Raw genomic sequence first — 13,796 nt, 5'->3', positions numbered from 1 at the left:
GACCCCAAATACAACACAAATACATCCCAGCCTTAGTCCAAGGGATCTCAAAGAGTGCTCCAAGAACAGTCCTAAGAGCTCCAGGAAAGCTGACTTAGTGCCAATAGCTCAGTTTGGGTGGAAAATGCTCAGTGAGGCTGGTTCTGAGTGCTGCTTTAGCTGAAAAGAGCACTTGTGTTTTGTATTCTGTGTCATTTCCCATTTTCTCCTTGCAAGGTTTCAGTGTTCCTGTTTCACTGATGCAAATACCCACTCAAAGCACTCATTGAGCTGGCTTTAATGAGCACTTTAATGAGCTGCTGGAAATTCAGGATTGCATTTGAAATGCTAACAAAAATGTGTGGCACTTTATTCTACAAACCCTAAAGGACTGTTTAATAGATAACAGAATGAAAGGACCTGGAAGGAACCAGTTGTAACAACTTGCTTGGGACTTTTTCCAGTTGGGACCTCTTGACAGGCTAATTCATCCATGTGGCCTCTCACTCAAATGACAATTTAAGTCTTTTACATATCCAAGCCAAAATCAGTGAGTTTTGACTTTACAGTCTTCAGACTAAATTTAAAATATATACTTAACTGCAAGTGCTATTATCAAAATGCTCTGGATGATAAATCTTTCCCTAGGAAATTCATGATCCCACCTCTGTAGCCCGTTTGAGAATTTCTTTGAGCATGGTTGTTGAAAGAAAATAACAGAACCACCAAGGGCACCATTAGTACTCCAACCATCCTATTTTCTGAGCATCAAGTGCAGAAAATTGACTGAGTATGTGAATAGGAAGGTTTGTGTGCAGAGAGGAGTAGGAGGTGTCTGTACCAGGAAGGAATGTGGCTGTGGAGGTGGTGAGTGCTCAAACAGAGCAGCAGTTAAACAGTGCTTTGCAGGGAAAGGGAGCAGCAATCCCCACCTCTGTGACAGCTTGGATGTCAATCTGAGTAACCACCAAAAAGTTTCACCCAGGTTCAGGTTGTCGCTGAAATTGTAAGAAAAACAAAAGCTCTCCCAACAAAATTCTCAGTGTTAGAGAATGGAGGCATTACTTTATTCTGGCCAGGATGTTGTTCTGGCCAGGATGTGCAACAGAAATAATTTCATTCACACACAGCCCAGGCTGTGCAGAGAAAATCATTCCATGACTTTGACTGGATTTTTCACATGTCTTGTGTGTGGAAGCATCAGGAGAAAACCAGGGCAAGGACCATGCCATAAAATTGGTTAACACTGGGGAAAATGTCATTTACATCAAGACAGGATGCAGGTGAGTTCAGCAGTGCACCCCTACAGCAGCCTGACAACAAGGGACCACACATCAAACACACATTTTATCCTCCTGTTGTGCTGACTGGGAGACAGATTGCTGCTCAGAAGATCCTGTTAGGAGAATTAATCCACAAAAGGAGACAGAGGGGTCCTGGAACTTTATTTGAATAAGGGGAGAGGCCATGGGGCATTTCCAATATGGGGTCTCAGGTTGTTAGAGGATGCAGCCTCATTTTTTTCCCAATTTCCTGGCCACATTTCCCTGTCTCTTTGCCACTGTCTGAGGTACTTGAGAGGTACAAACTTCCCAAATGCCTAATACAGATCCCCTTCTAATGTATACCCCCCTTTTTCTTTTCCTTGTGTCTCCTTTTTCTCTAAGTCCAGGGATTTACCACAGTCTTGAGTAACGGTCTGTGCCAATTTATGGAATTCCTGTGGCATTTCTGGTTCCTCCCCATTGCTTCTTTCACCTATCAGCATTTGACTTTATCTACCAGCAGCCCCACAGTTTGTTTGTAAAAACACCTCCTTCTCATTCCTTTCCATCTAAAATGAAGAAGCACAGAGAAAAGAGATTGTGTGAATGGCTGAAAGGGAAAAGCTACTTAAACAGTTGTTTCTACACTGGAGTGCTTGTGAAATTAGGCTTCAAGAAATATTGTTTATTAAATATGCTTCTTGTTTAAATTATCATTAGGGTGATTAAATTTGATACTTTACACAATACCTCATTAATTGCATTTAATATGAAGGGTAAATCCTAAGACCAGAAGAAGTAAAACTGGTAAGGTTTTTGGTGCAAAAATTTTCTAAGGGAAACAATAAGTAATACTAAGAAGTACTCAATATTTGCTTAGAAAAATGAGCTTCATGTAAGTGAAAGAGCTAAATAACTCCAGAATATAAAGCTGAACTTTTATTAAGGCTTGAAAAAAATACTCCAGGTTTACTCAAAAGTTTAAAATCTCCTTTAAAGTTCTGCTGCGCTTTCATTGCAGTGAATTTCCAGTCTGATGCTTGGATTGACCCCACAGTCAAAAATGTTGTTTTGTGTGACGAGATCTGGGTGATGGTGACTCACAGAGGGTGATGTGGGGTTAGTTGTAGACACAGTCTGGGGAATGGCTCTGTTGGTTCTCCTCTCTTGTGTAATCCTCTGTGGGATCCAGACATCAGCAGGAGCAGGGATGGCTCTGTGGAGCAGCCTAAATTAGTGCCAGAGGGGTGTGAGCACACACAGAAAAAGCACACACGACACATTGAGGTTTCCTTGCAGGGAGTGGGTGAACTTTCCTGTCTCTGCACAAATATAGACTCGATTCTGCATCACAGGACTCGCCTCTGCTAGGAGCCTTCTCTGCAAGGCTCAGCTGACACTGACTTCAGCAGTGCAAGATTTTCACTGGCTAAAGTCTTGCTTGGAGAATTTTGGATATTTTGGGACTTATCCTGGCAGAGTGAACGGGGCTGTGGGGATTCAGCTTCCCCCACCCAGCCCAGCTCTTCTCTTGGGGGGCAATGGGGGCACTGGGGTGTCACAGACACATTCTATGGAAAATCCTTCCCTTAGGATTTTTCCTCCTGAGAAGCTGAGAGGGGTCAGGAACAAAATGTAAACATTGATTATCTGCTGCTGTGGAATGCAACAGGTGGATCTGTGATTGGTCTCATGTGATTGTTTCTAATTAATGGCCAATCACCATCAGCTGGTTTGGACTCTCTGTCCCAGCCACAAACCTTTGTTATTCCTTCCTTCCTATTCTATTCTTAGCCAGCCTTCTGATGAAATCCTTTCTTCTATTCTTTTAGTACAGTTTTAATGTAATATATATCATAAAATAATAAATCAAGCCTTCTGAAACGTGGAGTCAACATTCTCATCTCTTCCCTCATCCTCAGACCCCTGAGAACACGGTCACACAGGAGGGCAGGGCCAGGTGGAATCGAGACATACAAATACAACCAGTTGTATGTCGTGCCCTCTTTAATCTGTGGATAAAGAATAATTCACCTCAGAGCTGTAGGAAGAGGACCAGTCTGGAGAAACAGAAGTTCTGGGGCAGCAAAACGCTGCTGGGAATTCTAAATGCAGCTGTGTGGATCTCATGGGGAGAAGCTGCAAATTGCTCTTTAGAGAGTCTCTCCCTTTTAAAATCCAGCCCAGAAGCAGAAGGTTTGGTCTGGTAGGGCTGGGACAGCCCTGCTATAAAGAGATTCCTGCACTTTTCTCTGGAACATCTGCTTGTGCACAGGAGGGAATGCAGACATTGTGGTTTCAGCATTCGTTGCATTTAATACTGGATTTAATTTAATTTGGAAAACATAAATGTTTTCTTTTGGGACTGACAGAAAATACTCTGATTTGTTTGAAATAGAGTGTTTGTCTCTTGTAGGAGTGGTGGGGTGGGAGGGATCTACAAGGAAGCATATTTGTTTTTGTTGACTCAGTTTGCCTTCACCTCACACTGCTTTTTAATTTAAATTTTATTTTAAAATTAATTTTTATTTTTTTCATTTTAACTTTTAATTTTTTTAATTTTAATTTTTAAAATTTTAATTCATTGTTAAATTTAATTGTATTGTATTTAAAATTTATTTATTTTTATTTAATTTTATTTTTTATTTCTATTTTAAATTTATTTATTTTATTTAATTTTAAATTTAATTTAAATTTGAAATTTAAATGCAGCTGGAACAACATGGATGGACATGGCTCTCTCAAATAAGGAAATATTATCCCAGGAGCTGAACTGGCAGCCCCAGCTCCAGGAAAAGCTGGTGCAGAGCCTGATTCCACTGCTAGCTCACTGTTTTGCTCCCATGAAACCACATCATGTGGGAGCCACAGACTTTCCCTCCTTGCACACGACAGACCTACACATGCCAGAGCCTGCCAACGTTATTGCAGCGTGCCTGAGCTCCTGCACTGCCAGGCAGATGCAAAGCACTGAGCCACTGAGGGGAGCCCAGGAAATCTCGCTCTGTTTGGTCATGGGGTGCTCTCTGCCATGGTGGAGCTGCACCTCATCTCCAAGATGCCTTGAGTACAAACACATCCCAGGCAGAGAGGATCAATGAAAGGAGAGGAGCAGCTTGCAGATCAGCTGGCTCTGAGCTGCCCAGGCTGATCCAGCAGTGAGTCAGAGCTCCTGGGCTCAGACCGATCCCAGGGAACGCAGCGAGCGCAGCCCAGCGCGCTCTGCCCAGGAATCTGCTCGTGGGGATGCTGCCACCTGCTCGGCGCTGAAACCGCTCCAAAACATGAGAAAAACAGCCTGCTCGCTTGGGATTTTCAGGAGCAGGAGGCTTTGATCTCGTTAACTATTTCATGAGCCTTGCTGACTTCCCAGTTCTGTGAAACAGTCCGGAACTTGCCTGTTGGAAGAATGTGAGTTACTGCCTCCAGATTTCTAAATGCCAAATGGTTCCAAATGAAGAGGGGAATGAAACACTGGAAGAGGAAGCCAGTGAGAGCGTGGAGGCTCCATTCTTGAAGATATTAAATATGAAAACCCCTCAACAACCTGAATTAATTTGAAAACTAATTCACCTTTAAAGCTGGCCATGCTTGTTTGGACCAAGTGGTCCCTAGAAGTCTCCATAATTCTGCAATTTTTAAATAAAGAATAACTCTAATGAATTGGTTATTCAGGTTCAAAATGAAGTCTCAAGGGGTTGCATTTGGACAAAGCTGTGGTGGATGTTGCTTTGTAAATTTTGTAACTTTTTTCTCCAGCAGTTCTTGCCCAAAGCCATCACCCACTGCTCTCTGCCAGAGCCTTCTCCACACAGGTCCCTCCTCACACAGCATCCTCACTCAAAGATATATGTGGCCCCACCCTCATGTAATTTAGCATATTTGACAAAATGTTGGCTTGCACCTCTCCCACTGACATGAAAATGCAGCTAGAGCTGCCTTTTAAAAGTGATTTTTTCTGGCATACTGAAGAGTGATTAAAATACGACATTTCTGTAAATTGGTCATTGTATAATTGGAAGTTTAAAGTCAAAGTATTTTTAATGTAACAGATGCTGTTATCTCCACCTTTGTATTTAACAGTAGGAAAAAGGCCACACAACTACAAGAAGCAAATAAATGGGTTTTCAAAAATGGATGTTTCAGAATTCCCCTGCATTACAGCAGCTCAAAGTCCCTGCCAAGTCATGACAACTCTCAGGATAGAGCAAGGACCATTCCACATCCACAAGCTGCACTTTTCTGTGTTTTGTGGTTCACAAAGAGGACAAAATGCACAGGAAATGTTCCCCATTGGCAGCAGAGTGAGTCACAAAGATTTTATTAGTGAGGCTCTGGTGCACCCTAAGTCTTGAGAGTGTGTGCAGGAGATATTTTGAATGCTTCTATCCACAAACAACTGAGATGTAGAGATTGTTTTTCCTACTTTTAATCACCCTAATTATCATTATGGTGATGAAATTTTATGTTTTACACAATATCTCATCAATTACATTTAATATGCGGGCTAACTTCTAAGACCAGAAGAAGACAAACTGGTAGAGGTTTGCTTAGAAAAATGAGCTTCATGTAAGTGAAACAGGTAAAACCCCACTAAATGCTCAATCCTTTGTGGTTTGGTGCTCCAAAGCCAGGCAGAGCAGAGGTCTTGATGTAAGGCATTACTTTGATAGAGGTTTATCACAAACTCTTGATACAAGGCATCACTTTGATAGAAATTTATCACAGTTACATGATTCTTTACTGGATCCATCTCTCACACCTTGTAAAGCAGGTGGGGTTAATCTCATAGTAACCAGGTTACTTTAACCCTGTCCTCCTGAGGGCTGCTCCCCTGATTTCTTTTAATGTCCAGGTGACACCTTCAGATCCATTTTTTCAGGTTAAAAAAAATAAACAATAAACAAGACAATAAGATAAAATAAATAACAAACAAGACCAGATCAATCTCAGACAGAGACAACCATGGACGGTGTGGTCAGACCTTCTCAGGGTCACCAGCAGGAGCAGGGTGAGCACTCTCTGCCCCAAAAGGAAAATGATGTTTACATTCTTGTGGCCTTCTGATGTTTACATTCTTGTGGCAAACTTTCTCACACACTTTCTGTACATAACTTATTGTTTTGCATTCCTTTATAGAAGAAAAGAAACTGTTGGTTTGTCCAGTGTCATTGGAGAGGTGGCACTTTCACCCTCCAATCCACTGTCACTTTTGGAAATCTAAAAATGTTGGAGTCAGAAAATAAATTTCCCTTTTCTTCACCTTGAGAGCAGCAGTGTGAACTTGTATTATTTCATGTCCTGTAGTGACAGGAAGGTGGCTGTTGGTTTTCCTGTCCTGCAGGGGATGTGCTGGGGTCAGGGGCATTTTGGAGGATGCCCCAGTTGCACTGTGGAAGTGGCGGCTGAAACTGGTGAGTTTTGTCCAGCTCAGTGCTCCTTTAGCAGCAAACCCACTGGAGTGCAGTGAGCCAGACCCCAGGTGCAGCCATGATATTTCCTGAAAAATCCTTTCCTTAGGATTTTTCCTCCTGAGAAGCTGGGAGGCCTCAGGAACAAAATGTAAACAATGATTATCTGCTGCTGTGGAATGCAACAGGTGCATCTGTGATTGGTGTCATGTGGTTGTTTCTAATTAATGGCCAATCACCATCAGCTGGTTTGGACTCTCTGTCCCAGCCACAAACCTTTGTTATCATTCTTTCTTTTTCTATTCTTAGCCAGCCTTCTGAGGAAATCCTTTCTTCTATTATTTTAGCATAGTTTTAATATAATATATATCATAAAATAATAAATCAGCCTTCTGAAACATGGAGTCAGATCCTCGTCTCTTCCCTCATTCTCAGACCCCTGTGAACACCGTCACCCCCAGGAGAATCAGATCAGTCCCTTCCTGGGAGACTTTGCTTTTTTCTGGCTTTTTTCTGCCTTTCCAGGGTGACTCATTCAGGCAGCTGCAATGTGGAGGCTTAAAGCAAGTGATGCAAATTCTGCTTCATGAGGAAAGCTAAAAAAAAGTTGAAAAAAAAAAAAGAAAAGATAGCAGAACAAGACAAAAAAAGGAAGCAAGGAGGGTGTGACTTCACCCACAGCATGGACCATGAATTACAATCCCAGCAGGAAAGGTGCTCTGTGCAGAGCAGTAATTCCCAACATGCCAGCGCTCATTTTAAAGGAAAGATTATTGGTAAGCCCTGTTCCTAGCTAGAAGCAGAAACCAAAAGAGAGAAATGAAGCATCACTCCAATTTTCCCCACTTTGTGCAGCTTGTAAGGAAACTTGCTGTGGGAGAAAGAACTTCTTAGAGGATCCTTCCATTGTGAGTGAGAGCAGGAGCTGGGTGTTCCCTGAGGAGATTTCCTGCAGCACAGAAGATCCAAAAAGTTTTCAAAGTGAACATTTTCTAGTAATGTAGCTCCACTGACACTGAATTTCTATGACTGCAGGCCCAGAATTCCCACAGGGAGGGAGGGAAGGCACCCAAACCCCCAGGGAGCTGCAGTGCCATTGCAGAGCACCCATTTCTGCCATTGCAACTCACCCATTTCTGCCATTTCAGATCACCCATTTCTGCCATTTTAACTCGCCCATTTCTGCCATTGCAGAGCACCCATTTCTGCCATTGCAACTCACCCATTTCTGCCATTTCAACTCACCCATTTCTGCCATTTTAACTCACCCATTTCTGCCATTGCAGATCACCCATTTCTGCCATTTTAACTCACCCATTTCTGCCATTTCAGATCACCCATTTCTCAGATTTTGCTGTCAAGGTGACTGCTGTGCATGCAAGGGTTGGGGCAGGCACAGCAGATACAAGAAGGAAGCAAAATAATACGAAAATATCCTTTAGACATTTACCTGGTGATGGGCCACCAGCTCTGCTCTGCTTTGTGCATTTCACCCTTTGTGCAATGTCCAGATGAAATCAGCTCTTCTGTGAGAGATCACAGAACTGCTGGGCCAGGTTCAGCTCAGAAATTGCAATTCTCTGAGAGCTGTGGGCCAAGCTGCTCTATTCCAAAGCCAAACTACACAGTATCTGCTTCTTTATTTGGCATTTAAATGTTATTATAATGCTCAGCTCTTTCTTTTCTGCCAGGCTCAGAGGTTTCTGAGGTATTTTTATCCAGTGCTATGAAAATGAACAATGTCTTTATGTGTTGAGCTGCACAAGCAATGCATTTATCTACTCTAGCTGTCTGCTAAAATTTTAAAAAGTAAATTACCAAATTCCTTAGGCACTAAAGCTCCATTGTGAGCTGCCTCAGTAAGGATGGGGGTGCTTGCTACAATTCTCAGGAAAAAATTGGATCAGACCCAGGGGAAGCATCCAAAATACCTTCCTCTAATGACAATGACAGATACTGAAGCAATTATTTTGAAAGCACGGAATCTAAATATGAGATTAAAGTGAAAGTAGCTCCATTGTTATAAAAAGGGAGATAATAATAGTAAAAGCCTCTCACAAACATGAACAAGCAGCTCAGACTGATGCTGAGATTTGATACAAATATAACACAAAGGTCAATAAGCAGTGTGCTGTCCTTATTTCATCTGATCAGATGGGTTTTATCCTCTCCTTTCTTTCATTTTCTTTTTCCAGTGTGGTTTTGGATGAGCACAAATAGTTTATTTTATTCAATGTTCAGTTTGTTCACAAAAAACCCCCCAGTGAGACAATGTCAAATGCAAGGAAAAGAAGATGGAGCAAAAGTAACAAAAAAATCCATTCAAAAGTTTGGACCAAGACAGAAACCAAAAAATAATAGCCAATAATAAGTTAGGGAACACAAATTTTGAAAAATCAAATGAGATTTTTGACAAAATGTCAAAAATTTATTTTTCCGAAATGTATAAATTGGAAATTATTTTAAGATTTTTTTTCCCTCAGTGTTGTTTTCCCCATATGGCTTCTGATGTGTAATTACCTATAAATTCACAAAATCTCAGGAATTATTTATTATGTCTGTACATTCTGTTTTTCTCCTGGCTAGATACAAGGCTAATTCCTGTAGGTGAATCATGAGCAGATCTTCCATTCCCAGGCTGATCCTTCCCTTTTTCTACTCCAATATTTTTTTTTGCCACTGAGAAAAATCGAATGCATAATTTTGAAATATGCATTAAAGACATGAACATTCCATTTGCTCTGGTTTTGTATGTTTTATCTCCTTCCTCTGCTGTGTGCTATAATCCCATTTTCTATTACACCTTGCTGGCTGCTTTCCAGTTGTGTTTTTTGGGGATGTGTCAATGGGACCACTGGTGGTTTTGCCTTCACAGGAGCTGCTTCCACAGGGAGGTAATTTCATTTTCACCCCTGGTACCCCATGATTTAATTCTTTATGAACCTCCACCCTCATCAATTTTCAGCTCTCAGCTGGTTGGGGCTTTACTGGGCTGTAGCTTCCAGACTTTCCATCTTTCAGCAGGAGATTGGACTGGAGACCTCCAGGGATCCCTTCCAGTTCTCCTGAGATTTTCCTGTGTTTCCATACTGGGAATATTTCAGTTTGATATTTGTGAGAGGACACCTGGCTGCCCATGTGCCTTGTGGCATTGCTGGCACCATCCTGCACAATGCAGCTCCTCACTGCAGAGCACCATGGGCTGCTTCTTCTCACTGCTTTGGGTATTTGAACTCCTCCCAGCAAAATATGTTGTTAGGAAAAGAATGGGAGTTGACAGGGAAAAGTGTTTTTTTTTTTAAATAAAATCAAAGTGTGTTGTGCTTCAGTGCTTTCCCTTATTTTTCTCTTCACATACATTAAATTCATAATAGCCTGTAAGGCAAGGGAAGGATGGCAAAGAACAGGTACAGATCTATGATTTCTAATATAGAAATTATGTATATATATATATATATAAAATACACACAAATTATATATATGAATTATATATAATTATATATAATTATAAATTATATATAAAATTTATTTATATGTTATTATATATGTAATATATTATTTTAATATATTTAGTTTTATATAATTATACATATAATTATATATTCATATATATAAATAAATACTTATATATAAATATATAAAATATATATAATTTCTATATATAAAAATTATTTATATATATAAAATATATATATATATATATATATATATATATATAATATTTATTCAGTAGCCTTCCCATTAATGACCACCTGGAGAATACAGACATTTCCTCCACAGAGGATTTGCCACAGCATCAGAGCTGAATGTCAGCCTAAAATCCAGGGTTCTCAGTGGTTGCATGCAGGGATCACAGTCAAAAGAAATAAATGCTGACTCAGCCTGTTTACAGCCCTTTCCTTACCTCACTGATGATTTCTTTATGAGACCCAGCCAGTGCTGGAGATGACAAAACACCCAGGGTGTGCATGGAGATGTCACACAGGGCCTGGCATCTTCCATAACCCCATCAGTTAACTGAAGATGGCACTTGGATCCCCCTGGACTTTTCCAAAATGAACATGCCAGGTCCTTCAGCCTTCCCTCACACAAAGTCTGGTGGGTTTCTCTGTGGGAACCCAGGAAATTCCTCTGAATGCCCTGGAGGGTTGGAAACCCAGCCCAGGGGGCTCAGAGACCCTGGCACAGAGCCCCAGACCCCTGTGCCTTTCCTTTAGCCCTTGGAAAAAACAATTACCAACTTTATATGAAGGATTACAAACCACAAAAGTTTAAGTAGAATGATAGTGAATTTATCGCAGGGTGAAAAATAGATTTTTTGGGGTTTTAGAATGGGGGTTCACGAGACAAGGTGGAGGGAACTGGACCTGTCCAGCCTTTCTCCTTCTTCTTCTTGGCCTCCATCTTCTGCTGTGATGGTGGCACTTTGGGATTGGTTTAGAGTAGAAGCTCACTGTCTAACATAGGTGATAGGTATTGGGAAGTAATTGTAAATATTGTACAGGTAGTTTTTAGTATAAAAAGATAACACTGCCCCAGGGGCAGGCAGAGTGCATCTGTCTGTCCTGCTGAACAGACCTCGGCTGGACAGGAGAAATAATTTTATAAATAAGGAGCAATGAACAGCCTTGAGAATGAGAAATTAAGAGCTCTGACTCCTTCTTCAAGCACCAGGCTGGGAAAAGAGAGTTTCTAACACATCTTGGGGTCACTGTGAGCAGCTGAGACCCTGAGATTTCTCCAGACCTGATGTCACTGTGTGCAGAAAAATGCTTCACTGAGTCACTGGGGGAGCAGTGCTGACAGAGAATTCCTCTCTTCTGGAGAAGAAAATTCATGTTTGTGTATAACAATATTGTTTTGTTTAATGTGTGAATAAGACCTCATGGAGTTCAGTGAGCACACACAACTTCTTGGGGGCTGAGTGCCTTTCTCAGCCTTGTTCTGCATAAATCAGATGGTTAAAACAGGCTTGAGGAACTCTGGGGAAAAAAAATGCCAAGCACTGCTAAAAGTTACCTCAGCAATCATAACAGAGGTTCTGTGTTTTGATTATCTACCAATTTCTGAGCATTTTTCTATTTGATAGAGAGAAAGGAAAGAGAGGAGCCTCAGATTAAGGAAGCATTGGCTGGGCTCTTGGTTCTGCTCCTTTGTAAGACTGAGAATAAAGCTCTAAAGCCAAAATACACCTTCTGCAGAGAAGCAGTGCCTGAAGAATTCTCCATATGTCAGCATCGAAGTGTGAGGTTTGGAATGTGACAAAAACGTGGAATTCAGAGGAAAATGACTCATCTAGGAAAAAAGTACTGTGAGTTTCCTCCTTTTTTTGGAATGTCTGGGTCTTTAATTAAGTTTTCAATGATAAATTAAGGTAACAACAAATATCATAAAGAAAAAAGAATTCCTGAAGCAAAAGGAGGGACCTCACGTGATGCATCTGTCTTCCTCAGCCAAGGTAAATTTCTGTGACAAGGAGCCATTACATTTTGTTGCTTCAAAAAAGAGTTGGTGGGTAAATCATGAGGGCAAACCTCAAGGAAGGTCCTGCTGGATGCAAGAGAAATAGATGTAAATTAGCAACGGGCAAAATTAGACTGAAAACCAGGAGGGTGTTTTGTATTAGTGTTCTCACCACAGTTTAATGGTGAGCAAAAGCAGTTTTGAAGTATTTGCTGTAGTACTCAGGATGATATCAGCCTTCTCCCCTTCTCTAGCCTGGGCTTGGCAAGGCCTACAAAGAGAAAAAGCAAATGTCTGCTCACATGAGCCATGGATCCGGCTGTGCTGCACCCACAGGAGCCAGGCTGGTGAGGAAGGAGGGATTTTTACATGAACACCATCGAGGTGCAGCCATTTTATTGTCATTTTCTGTGTCTCAGGAGGGAGGATGTGTCCAGGTATGGTTTTCATGAGAATTCACTGCCCTCCCTTGTGCTGCACAAGGAGACTGGGATGCTGGCGCAGACATCTTTTTATGAAAATCCTTTCCTTAGGATTTTTCCTCCTGAGAAGCTGAGAGGCCTCAGGAACAAAATGTAAACATTGATTATCTGCTGCTGTGGAATGCAACAGGTGCATCTGTGATTGGTCTCATGTGGTTGTTTCTAATTAATGGCCAATCACAGTCAGCTGGCTCAGACTCTCTGTCCAAGCCACAAACCTTTGTTATCATTCTTTTCTATTCTTAGCTTAGCCAGCCTTCTGAGATGAAACCTTTTCTTCTATTCTTTTAGTATAGTTTTAATGTAATATATATCATAAAATAATAAATCAGCCTTCTGAAACATGGAGTCAGATCCTCATCTCTTCCTTCAACACAAGACCCCTGTGAACACCATCACAGGATGCTTTCCAGCTCTTGAAAAAGCAACAACCAGGGCAGCAAAATAATTCTGATCTCAGAGGTTCTGTCTCTACTTGTGCTGGTCCTCAGTGGAGCACAGCAGTGTTTTACCAGCACCAGATGAATTTGTGCCTGTGCTCAGTCCTGCAGAGGCTTCCACTACTGATTGTCACCCCTCCTGCCAGCTCAAACAAGTGAAAACACTCCTCCAGCATTTCAGGGAGGAGTGAAATAAGTGAAATTATTAAGTGAAATAATTAATCACCATCTTAATTCCCTGGGGAGTCACAGCAACATCACCCCAATGTGTTTGGGGTTTGAATTAGATCAGATCAGATTGTGGGCTCACTCTGGGACAGCCTGGACACCAAAACCCTTGAGAGGAAAAGCATCAGTTCTGCCTTTGGTGGCCTTCCAGCTACACCAGGGAAGGAAACTGTTCCCCAGGTGGTGAAAACAGCAACTTTTCAGCCTTTCTTCTGCAGCAAGGGAATAAAAACCTGAGCCCTGTGAAATCAGACACCCAGGAAATGCTCCTCACCACCTGAGGGCAACCAGGTCTGGTCGATGTGGTGAAGCTTTCACTCAGGATTCTGAGACAGGAGCTTTGGATGAGCTTTAATTCCCCTTGGATGTGCCTGTAACCCTCAGTGCACCACTCCCCAGCCAAGGCTCAGCTGCATCTTAACTTTGGCTCAGGTTGCTGGGGAAATGTTTAAGCTGGGAGCAGCAGCAGTGAGAAATTCTGGGAGTCAGAGATGATAGGGAACAAAATTAGAGGTAGGACTGCTTAGA

This window comes from Zonotrichia leucophrys, chromosome 23 (assembly GCF_028769735.1).
Source record: "Zonotrichia leucophrys gambelii isolate GWCS_2022_RI chromosome 23, RI_Zleu_2.0, whole genome shotgun sequence".
NCBI classification, from domain to species: domain Eukaryota; kingdom Metazoa; phylum Chordata; class Aves; order Passeriformes; family Passerellidae; genus Zonotrichia; species Zonotrichia leucophrys.
The sequence above is the reverse complement of the archived record's forward strand: the minus strand, read 5'-3'. Positions refer to the sequence as shown.